This window comes from Rattus norvegicus, chromosome 2 (assembly GCF_036323735.1).
Source record: "Rattus norvegicus strain BN/NHsdMcwi chromosome 2, GRCr8, whole genome shotgun sequence".
Lineage (NCBI taxonomy): Eukaryota > Metazoa > Chordata > Mammalia > Rodentia > Muridae > Rattus > Rattus norvegicus.
Genome location: NC_086020.1, coordinates 134,672,696 through 134,685,021, shown reverse-complemented (window position 1 = coordinate 134,685,021; position 12,326 = coordinate 134,672,696).

Genomic DNA, 12,326 nt, shown 5'->3' with positions numbered 1-12,326 from the left:
TACTGCAGTTTTCATGTAGTGTTTTCTTATCCTTGTTCCCCATTCCTGACATTTATTTTATTTGCTTAGTTAAGTTAAAATTTAATTGGCGAGGTTTCCCATTTAGTGTTTTACTTGGTTCATGGTGTTTTTCATTTCTAATATATTGGTTTATAGCTTAATTTCCTTACTGAAAATCTCTCCCAAATTGCTGAATAATTTTTTCATTTTGTGATATTTTCCTATTTTGCTTCATCTGTTTATTTGTCTTCCTTTTGAGGTGATGGAATATGTTTCCCAGGAAACTTTGCCATGTCAGCCTGGTACCGTAGTAGTTACATTGATACCTTTGTGTCCAGCCGCTGAGCAGTTGTGATTTATTAGCAGCTACTTAACTTTTCATGTTTCCATGTCTGTGTCAAGAGCTGCCGATCTGTTGGTTAAGTTATTTTTTCCCAAATTTATTTGCAGATCTTCTTAAGCAACCAGGTCTTGAAATCTTAATATTCAAAACCATTCTGGTAAAAGGAAACAAATTGCTAAAAGGAAACAAATATCAAATGGTAATGGTTAGAGAAACCCATTTAATATTATAAACAGTTTACCAAAATATGTCACCAATGACCACAAAATTGAAAATGACAAGCCTACTTTAGGGCAGTAGTAGAATATGCTAAGAAGTAGAAAAAATATTTAGAATAAGTGGGGGAATTATACAGGAATAAAATAAAGGAGGCAGAAACAGAAGAAGCTTAATTGCTACAACCAAAGTGTAGACAGTTTTATGTACTGTGCTACCTAGAAGTCCTCAAAGTCCTTTGTAACTTTAGGAATTGTTCTTTTGGTTTTCATGTCTTCGAGTTTCTTGAACAGATGGGTTTGGATTCCTGGTTATCGTCTTGAGATCTGGTTTGTAGGAAGAACTTGTCACACCAGAGAGGAAACACTAAAATATAGACATAGAGATCTCCTTAAATTGAAGTCGATGACTCAATGAACTTTATTTCAAGATACATTCCTTTGGCCTAAAACATGATGCTCTAGAAGAGACTTTAAGATATAATTTAAGGGTCAATCTCTGATTAGTCTGGAAATTTCATGGTTACACTGATTGTACACATTAATTGATTTGCATTGCAATGTGTATAGTTGTATTTACTTCATGTAAAGTTTAATTTTCACCTTTGTAAATCTGTTCTGGAGAATAACTTAAAAGTATTGACAAACAATCCTATGTGGGATTGTAAATAGGATCTGTTTTTTGTTTTTGTTTTTGTTTTGCTTTATAATGAAGGTAGGATGGCCATTTGTCTTTCCTGTGTGTGATAACACATGTATCTTGAGAATCTAATAGCATGCTTCATAAACAATTCACACTTGTTTAGATTTATTTATTTCATGCATATGATTGTTTCCCCTGCATGTGTGTATGTGTCAAAATTCTGGATGCCCAGAACTGAAGTAATAGATGTTTGTGAGATCCAGAAAGCGCTAGATTCTCAGAAGTGAAAAGATGGTTGTGAACTACAATGTGGGTTCTGGAACCATATCCAAGTCCTCTGCGAGAACAACCAATGTTCCTAACCAGTGAGCCAACTCAAGCACCATGGCAGGCATTGGCTTTGAAAGGATCGTGGTGGGGCAGACACTCATGGAATTCTAGATTTAGAATGTCATGGCCTAATGCATTCTTATTTCTGGTCTAAGTCTTGGACACTGTAAAGATTTTCTCTACAGTGAAATGGCACAGTCACTTCTCCCGACTGCTTCCTGAAAGCATCTGTCATACTTGTTAGAATGTTAAATTTTTATTTTAATACCTTGTCCTCTTTGTCCTTTGGCTTCTCAGCATTCAAAACAAATCAAAACTATTATTTCTGCATCAGAAGCACTGTTTGCCATGTCATCCTGCTTGTCATTTACAGGATATAGTGTGTGAAGCGCTGCAAGGATTTATCCTAGCACATTTACAGGACCTTAGAATTAAAGTGTTCATATCACTTGTCCTTTAAGAAAAATAGTGTTCCGTAGATATGACAAGAGGATGAACTTAATGCACTTTCACACACTGCATTACAGATATAAACAATATTCAACTGCCTTTCTTTCAATGATTTCGCATACCTTATTATATTAACAAAATGGATTAATTATTTCAGCTACTTAAGTTTTAGCTGTGTCCTATATGCTTAATGTACAACCTTTGATTAGTGGCAAGAAATAGAAACAGGGAACAGAAGACAGCACACACATTTCTGAGTATATGCAGTTGAGTATATGAGTATATTTCTGAGTCCAATGCAGTTGACTCTTAGAATTTGGAAATTATTGCAATGCCAGTAATCAGTTAGAAAATTGGACTTAAAGAGAAGTCCAGTAATAATAACTTATGACAATGATAACAATTACCAGGATGATTATAACCTGTGTATGCATCTCTGTGTGTGTGTGTGTGTTTATGTGCCAAGCTGCATGCAAAGAGGTGACCTTAGGGAACACTCTTGGTCCTTGCTCTATTCACTGAAAAAGAATTCCTATTTTTTCTTGTGATTATACTGTCAATTTCACTCTTTCTGTAAGAACCCTGGGATTCAGAATCACACAACTGTATGTGACCTGTATTTATGTGGGGTCTAGGGAGTCTGCCTCAGGTTCTCACACCTACATGGTAAGCACTTTACACATTGAATCTTCTTCAGAGCCCCAGCATGCTTGCTTGCTTGCTTGCTTTCTTCCTTCCTTCCTTCCTTTCTTTCTTTCTTTCTTTCTTTCTTTCTTTCTTTCTTTCTTTCTTTCTTCCTTTTTTATAAAGGAGCTTACACCTGTCTAAGAACTAGGAGTAATTTATTCTATTTTAAGTTCTCCAACTGTAACAAAGTCAGATCTTCATTAACATTTAAAATCACCAACAATGTTGTTCAAACTCAGTCGTCATCTCTGTAATATTTGTATTTGAGAATTTCATTTTATAAATGATTCTCTTATCTCTTCATCTTAATAAAACTTTGAGATCTGAAAAGTCCCCACAGTAAAGCACAATGCTCATTGAATTTTAGGAGGGTTATTTATACCTCTGATTTGCATTTGTGTAGATGATTCTTGTTTATTGTTTTGAAATTATGGATTTCATGATAATTCCATAATTGATCTTTGGGAAGATCCTGACTGTGGTGGTTGCACTAAATAAAATCAGTTCCATTTAAATAATTGAAATGTAAGTTTCAGAATTGTGAGGCCTCTAGAGAACACAGTTAATTGCTGTTCTCTTACAAAGCAAGTTGTTCATGTAAAGTCAAAGGTTTCCATTGTATTTTTGACAATGGCTCAATTTATTTTGTTTAAAATGTTAAATTGCATTTATTTATTTGTGTGCGTATGTCTGTGTATGTGTGTGGATGCATGTGCATATACACAGTGCATGTACGTGGAGATCAGAGAACAATTTTCTGCATTGGCTGTCTCCTTCCTCTACATGATTTGCAGGAATCAAACTCCAGATTGTGAGGTGTAGCAGCAAGTAGTTATGTCCAGTGAGTTATCTCACTGGCAATTTTGTGGACATTAGTAAAGCCCATGCTAGCAGACTCACAAGCAACCTAAAATCCTGTCCTTTTGTGTCATTGTGATATTGCTGACCACCCATCCCAATTTCTTCTCATTTTACATCCAATAAAAGATAGCCATTTCCCTTTCTTCCTGGGGTCCTTTCTCTTCGTCTTTCTTTTCCTGCCTACTTTATTCTTCAAGATGTGGCTGAATTTCTACTTTTTTCTTTTCATGTTGATATCAGACCTGGATCTATCAAATAAAGCTGAATATATCTGTGAATTAATATAAAAAGGAACTTCAGCTTTTGTTCTCAACTTATAAGACAAGTAAAGGTATTCACGCTGAGTCTCAAAAGTGGCACCAAATTGTTAGTAGCAGGATTTTCCTGTCTTTTGCCTTGGACATTTGAGCATGTAGCTTTCAACTTGTGCTCAGGGCCACATAACTGCCTTTTCACCTGAGGCATCAATACAAATTGTAAGTGAGAAGACATGAGATGAATGGCTAGAGTGTCAGTCTCCTCACATAATGAGCTCTCTGGCAAGAGAGTGTATTCACTTGTACTTCAGCTGAACCTGTTAAAATGACCACAATAACAACATGAGGGAGAAAACACAATTCCTTAAACAAGTACGTTGAATGCACCCAAAACAGAGCAGTATTTCTGTGAAGGAATAAGAAGATAAACAAGAAGATCACACACAGTAAGGCATTTGAACGTACCTGGCACTTTGAAATGTGCAGCTTTGCTAGAATGCTTTGAATGTTTTTTTTTCCTGTTTAGAATTTACAAGCCTTGTATGTTTTTTTTTTTTTGAGTTATTCTGAGATGAAAAAGAAGGGCTTCTCATTTGAGAAAAGTAATTCTGAAAATCATGAGAAAATTAGACTGTGTTTGTTACCAACAGTATGTATGGGAAGTCAGTTGTGTGAGCAACATGTCTCTTGAGAGGTGTAGTCTATGGCAATTACCAGAAGCAACGGTAAATTTCTAGACTCTGTGTACTTCTCTCCATAATATTCAGTGTGTTTACTCATTTTTCATAAAGTTTCTATCACAATTACCCAACAAGCGTATTGCTTGCTGTGAATTGTGTCTATATTCCATTTAAAAATACCTTATTTTTTTCCAAGCTAAACACAAACTTGAGCTGATTCAATGCATCATGACTTTACAACTCTTGAGTAAAAAGTATCTGTCATGAAACAGATTCACATTAAAATCTCCCTGTTTATAAACTGGACAAAAAATGACATCTTCATAAGACTAGATACTATGTAATATATAGTTTCTTATGTCATTTAAACTATTTAATCCTACAATATTTTCAATGTTGATTATAGAAAGTTGGTTTTTACTAGCTATGTGGCTGTATCATTTGTTACAAGTTATGCTAAAAGGTTGATGCACAGAAATTTTTATCTCTAAAAAAAAAAGAAGCACACCATGTTTAATATCTTTGTCTTGGATGTTTCCCAATTTTACGGTATTAAATCAAGAAGAATCAAAGTGCTATGCCTAGCATCAAAATTTTACCAAAAGCAAAATGATGATGTCCAATGGTACCCATCAAATAGGGCAGAGCAGAGGACAGACTACTATTCATTGTCCCTTGTTGCCTTTCCTGCTGCATGGACAAACATTGGCAAAAGCTACATAAGGGAATAAAAGGGTTTATTTGAAGTCTATTACTTGGTAGTAATCTATCACCGAAAGAAGTGAGGGTGAGGAACGCATGTAGATATGGCGGCAAATACCATGACTGGATGGCGTTGGCTGTTCTCTTTCACTCATACTCAGGCACCTTTCTTATACAAGTCAGTAAGACTTGTCCAGGAAAATCACCTCTCACAGCAGACTGGGACTTTCCAGGCCACACATTAATCAAGAGATTTCCTCATAGACATGACATGGCCAAAGTTGAATCTGACCTGGCAACCCCTCAACCAGGATTCATTTCCCAGGTGATTTGTTTTTTTGTTGCTGTGGTGAGCTGAAGAGAGCAGGACACCATCCACCATGTGCAGTACACCCAGCTGTGTGTTTGAATGTATCTGTAGATAAGTCACTCTGATTTAATAGGCAAATAAGCAAGATATACAGAATATTACAATGTGAAATCAAACATCTATTTAAAACTAGGTTTCTTCTATGACTAGGGACAGTTGTGTTGAAAAGTCAACTTCGGTGGTTGTTTTATTCTAGTTTCATAATAATGCTGTGTATTAAAGCATCGTACTAAAATAAGTATAATGATGACTGATCCAACAAAGGAAAAGGACAGAGTAAGTCACCAATTGCCTTCCTCAGTGAAGGAAACACACAGCGGGAACATAATATACAGTTATTTCAGTGTGTTCGATATTATTTTTAATTTTTTGGCAAAGTGAGAATCCTGCTAGTTATGTTTATTTACCATCTTCAGTAGTCTTTTCTGCTGATATTCGATAAGTCATTCAATAATTATTTAGAGATACAGAAGTTGTGTTGAATAATTCATTCTGCCCTCTTCACCTCAGAAAAGCTAATTACTTAATTTCCATGACCTTTGCATGTTTTTCTATTTGGTTTCATAGTCAATTCCTAAATGCTTGGTGAGTGGCCACTGTGAGTTAGGTAATGTGTTTATTTAATTAATGTTGATATTTAGCATACATTAATTATATCTTCAACCATAAAAGTGATGGCAGCAAAAAATGAAGAATTTATTCCATGTTAGTATGCACAGCTTCATTCCAACAGTTACAAGGCACCTACAATCTGGCCACACATATGCTAAGTGATAGAAATGAAATAGTTGCCTGTAACATCATCTTTGCCCTTGAGAAAATTACAGGGTGCTGTGAAGCCTCACATTTTATTATTTACTGAAGTATTTTTAAAATAATCATTTATAAGTATAATTCTGACCCATAATAATATGTTTATGCCTTATAATTTCAATGCTAAGATCAGTTTAAAAGTTTTATTATTATTCAGAAACAGCTTATGAGTTATTTTAAGAGAACAGGAAAACACTCGTAGTTTATTTAGCGTGTACCAAGTGCCGAACACTCTGCTATGTTGTTTGATTTATTATCACAGTTAAACCTAAAAATAACTGTGAGTCAGTCTCCATGCCCGTCTCCCCTCTTGTAAGAAAATGCTCACGGAAAAATACATGGTAAACTGCCCACTGTTTCACAGCAGTGTTTGGAAGAACAAAGATTCAAACACATTCTATGAGGCTGCAACGATATTTTCACTGCACCCAGCAACCTCAGTTGGCAATGTCTACTGATAATTACTCGGTACACACAAACTCCAGTTACCAGATAACAAGGAAGTTTCCATGGCAAATGGTGATCAACATATTTCTGGGCCCACCCGTGTAGGGATAAACAAACTGGTTTTTCTGTTTGAGGGAACTGGGAAGAGCTTCATGCTAGTTTAGGTTTTGCCAGCTGGCCAGGAACTACACATGTTTTCTCATTTGCCTAGAGCCTCAACCTGTACAACTGACGAGGATCTGTCTCCACCTGGCAAGCAAGTGGTGAAAGAACAATTTACAAAAGGAGAGAGGACACAGTGTGATGCACAGGCTGCTTCTTGCTAATGCATGGCACTAGAATGCATTGGGTTCTATTATATTAACATAGTATAAAGTTTCAGTAAGACTAGGCATCCCTCGCTATTAAGGCTGGATGAGGAAACTCAGTATGAGGGTAAGGGTCCCAAAGGAGGACGCGGAGTCAGAGAAACTCCTGCTCCCCCTGTTAGGAGTCCTAACAAAAAGACCAAGCTATGAACTATAACATATTCAGAAGGCCTAGGCTAGTTCCATACAGGGACTTCCTGGTTGATTGTTCAGTCTCCATAGGCTTATATGAGTCCATGTTCATTGACTTTGTGGGTTTTCTTGTGGTGTCCCTAACTCCTATGGCTGTTATCATTATTCCTCCCTCTCTCCCATGGGATTCTCCAAGCTCCTTCTTAGGTTTTGTGGTAGATCTCTGCATCTGTTTCTACCAATTGCTGAATGAAGCTTCTCTGATGACAATTGAGCTATGCATCAACCAATCTATAACAGATCATCGGAAATTATTTCATTTACTGTTTTTTTTTTTCATTCTATCCTAGGTATTTGGGTTTTACAGCCTGTGCTTCCTCACCCCCCAGACAATTTCAGGGTTGTGCTTTCTCTTAAGGCGTGGGTTTCAAGTTGGACTGTCATAGGTTGGCCACTCCCACAATTTTTTTGCCACTTTTGCCCCAGCACGTCTCATATGCTGGACAAATTGTAGGTTGAAGGATTTGTGGCTGGGTTGGTGTCTCAATTCCTTCACTGGAAATTTTGCACTGTTACAGGAGACAATCAGTTCAGGCTCCATATTTCACATTTCTTGGAGTCTTAGCTAGCATAACCATCATAGATTCCTACAGTTACTACTGTACTAGGTTTCTAACTCATCATGATGCCACATCATAATCAAGATACTCCACTTAGAGAACAAAGACAGATTAAAAAAAATACAAGGTAAAAAATGCCAAGTAACCAAGTAATGGATTATCTTTTATTTTTTCGTTTTGGGGGAGGGGAGTTAAATTGCCCTGACATATTTGTTACTAAATGAAAGGGTCAATGCTTTAAATTCTGTTCTATTCATGAAAATAAAAAGAAAGAAAAATAGAAAAGAAATCCAGATATGGAACCTTTGCTTCTCTCTGTTTCTTCCCTGATTCCTTCCTGACCCTGACAAATTGGACACTGACACTGAAAATAGGAAGAATGGACAGAATCTTGGAAACATTGAAATGTAAGTTTTCTTCAAGTTTGCTGTTCTGTGGGTTGTGAGTGTATCTTCATCACCCTCTCCCTCTGCATTTGCAGCCTTTCTGTCTAGTTCTTTATTTTGTATTTGCTACACAGGAAATTCTTTTCCATTGTTCTGTTTGAAGGGAACATAGAATGCACATCTATTGAACTACTTCTGTTTGCTTGGTCACCCTAAGAGTGGAACTGTTATGTCCTTTTGAGCAATGTTGTTCCCCTTAGAGCATGCAACATTCCCATCTACAAGACCTAGCAAGAGGAGCATACACCACTGGGTTTGCTAGATATGACTGTGGTGTCTTAGCTGGGTTTGTTGATGATGAAACACTTCTTGCCCTTTCCAGAATGCTATGAATATGCACACTGCTAGGATATTCTTCTCAGAGCATTAATATACACATTGATTGAGCATTCCCATTCACAATTGCTTGTCCATTCATAGCACATTATGATTCAAACTGAGGTTCACGAACTGCTTAGCCTAGTCTGTGTTCACTCTTGTTACTTGATCATGTGAATTTCCTATTAAATTCATATTTTTGCTTCTGAATCCCAGGAACTAATACATTTTTTGTGGTTTCCACAGTAAATGAAAAGTCTTTCCTCTTTTAAGAGCCTTCATACACTGAAATAATTTACTATGACAGTTAAAGTCCCCAATAATTTTGTTGAGGATACAGTCCAGGTAGCTTAGAAGTCAGATCAGTAGGTGCTGAGAAAGTAACTCTTCTGCCTTGAACAGAAGACTAGCTAGTCCAGAATTTTGGCCCTCACAAGAAGCAAGTTGGTGAAAGAAATTCCTTTTGACATTACAGATACAGCAGCCCCATCTCTGGAAGCAGAAACCACATGGCTACTATCAAAGAACTGTGATAAATGTTTTCAGTTGTCCTTGTTTTCTCTGAGTGTACATCTTTTTATTTTAATCCTGTGTTCCACTTGTAGACATAAATCTGGTCAATAGCATTAATAGAGGTAAAGAGCTCTCTGTAGGCAACATGGAGCACGGTTATGACATTACATGCACTAGCCAACTCTAACTGTGAATTCGGCTGAGGATCTCTTGAGTCTATGAAGCTAGCTGTCCGTTCCTCTGAACCGGAGAGTACAACCTGCTCTGTACCTAGTCACGCATTTAATGTCTTATGGTGGTGTCTTCGATCACCCACTGAAGAGCCACTGTTTTAAGCGGGCACAGCTCTCATTTCTCTCCTGTACCAGTGTGACCTTCTGATCATCTTCAAGGCAATGTCTTGTCTTCTCAGGAAGTAGCCGAGCCTCATCTATGGGCAGGCTCTGCAGGCTCTGCTTTGGCGCTGGCTTTTCCTGGGTCTTTACATTCAAAGATATAAATAATTTATGACCTTGATATTATATAATTTCTTTAGAGGTAACTTGTAAAACTGTGTATACATAAATGTGTGCATGCTGGGCAGTGGTGTGTATGTGGTGGGTGTGTAGGACAGAGAATAATCTTGGATGGGTCCTCTATAGCTTTAGAAACAGAGTAGATCATTGGCCCATAGCGTACCTAGTAGATTATATTGGCTTCCAGATGACTCTATGAAGCCATCTGTGTCTGTCTCCAACACTGAGATGACAAGCTTCGGTCATCTTGCCTGATATTTTTATTTGAGATTTAAGTATCAAATTTATGTCTATATACTTGAATTAAAAATACTTTTCTGATCGAGCCATATCTTCAGTCCATTGTTTTATTCTATAGAATTATTGTACATGCTAACATTACTATACACTAATTTCATAACTATATATATATATTATTTTACAAATTCTACTCAGAGTTACAATGAAATATGATTATATCTAACCTATATTTCTCCCTCTTAGTCCTCCAACACACTCCCTGCCATGACTCCAACCAAACATATTTTTCTTCCTTTTATTATATCTCACTACGGCCTCTATATCTCACTATTTGCCTCATGTGTCTCAGTATGAGACCATCTGTTGTAACAAGGGAAACCTTCAAATAGACATATCCTCAGTAAAGAATGATTCTCTTCCACTAAGAAATTTTTTACTCATAATGGGGTGGAGCCTATGCACCTTTATTTCTTTGTTTTCTTTTGTCTGAGATAGTTACAGAGCCCAGGATGGCAAGGAACTCGTCTGTAGACTAACCAACATAGTTTCATAGTTTCATCCATGCCTGCAAGAATGTTCTGAGTATAGTTAGCACTGGGAATTCTCACCATATCTGGCTGCATGATAAGTATTTTGAAATATCTTCTGTATTTCTCAATAAGATTTTGTTTGTGTGTTAACCATGCATATGGCAATATATGGAAGACTAGGGAAAAGAACCATGATCATTGTATTTGAAACCCTTAAGCAGACTTCATCAAGAAGCCACCAAAAATATTTACAGTGAATCTTAGATGGAAGTTAAAGGAAGGCATTTCAGCCCCTCATATTTTACACATTAAAAATTGTTCTCTTTTGTCCAAATGTAGGCTAATTAGTAATTATAAGAAGCCATATTTTCACATATATTTTGAGTCCTAATTTCAAATATTTTTGATTAATCCAAGTTGCAGATCATTGGCTTAAAATATTAGAATGTGACATTTAAAATAACATCTTTAATATGTTATAGTAAGTATACTAATATGTCTGCCTTGCTCCTTGATCATCAATTTTGACAAAGCTTTTAGATTCTAATAAAAATTATGCAAATCCTAGCATGCAGCCATTCTTAGAGATTCTGTTAAATTGACACTACTGTTAGTTGCCATCACACTAACAATAATCTATCTGAACCACAGGCTGGAGTACCAATTACTGTGATGAGTGAAGCCCAACCCTGAAATTTCTTCTCTATGCTGCAAGTAGACACATGTCAGCACACAGGGAATAGCACAGAAATATCAAAGTCTTTCAAATAACCAAGTGTCTTTGTGTCAGGGGGCAGGCTGTGGTTGATACACAAAATCTTAAAAAGAAAATGAAGTCACTTTGTGTTGGGAACAAAAGGTTGAAAGAAAGAAAAATATATGCTATGGTATTCCCAATTATTTAGAAAAAAATTGTTGTAGAACTTCTACTTATGAAACTTTAAAAAAATATTTTATAGTGTACATTTCATTGGACTTATTTGTGAATAACTAAAAATTACTAATAATTTTTTCTCCAAAGACTATTTTATTATATTCATTCTTTATTGTAGCTGCTGAGTGTGAATTACTTCAACTGTCTCTAAATGAAAGAAAGGAGAAATAATTATTCCCATTTAGGAGACATTGTTCCTTGGCTTCAATGCAGGACTTTGGTAAAAACCATAAATCTGTGTACATACCTGTTTTATATGCTGATATTATGATTCTTTACAATAGATTCAAGTAATTGCCATGAATATTTTCACCAAATGTGATTATCCACACACTCTTGGCTGTATAGAAATGATTCTACAAATATGTGACACTACTAAAATTCTTATATTTACCTGTGTTTTATTATAGTAAAAGTGAACTAATTAAATATAATCTCCACAAATACAATGCTTTATATAACTAGTTAATACTTATATGTCTGTTTATTTGCAGATTCTGTGTTTATAAAAGTTGGATAAGGGTGAAAATTATAGAAAAGTTCTAAGTCCTATAACTTCCACAGTGGTTAATATGTAAAAATTCAAATATTTTCTTTCCAAACTATGAAAGAAACAAATGTGATTCAAGAACATTTATAATAATCTTACTTTAGTAACTCCCCCGAAAAGCAAACCAACCCATTGGCACCATTACCAGAGTCCCAGAAGGAACCTAATATCTCCTGAGAAATAGAAACAAAATCATAAAAGTATATAATGCTGGGGATGGGTGTCGTGTCTAAACTGAAAGTTTACTGTGAGATAAAGTTTGTGAAATATGCCTTTTCATTAGGAGAGTCACTTCCAGGACTCTAGAGGATTTTGCTGTAAAGATAATCCTTTCCATGTCCATTCTTTACTTTCCACTACTC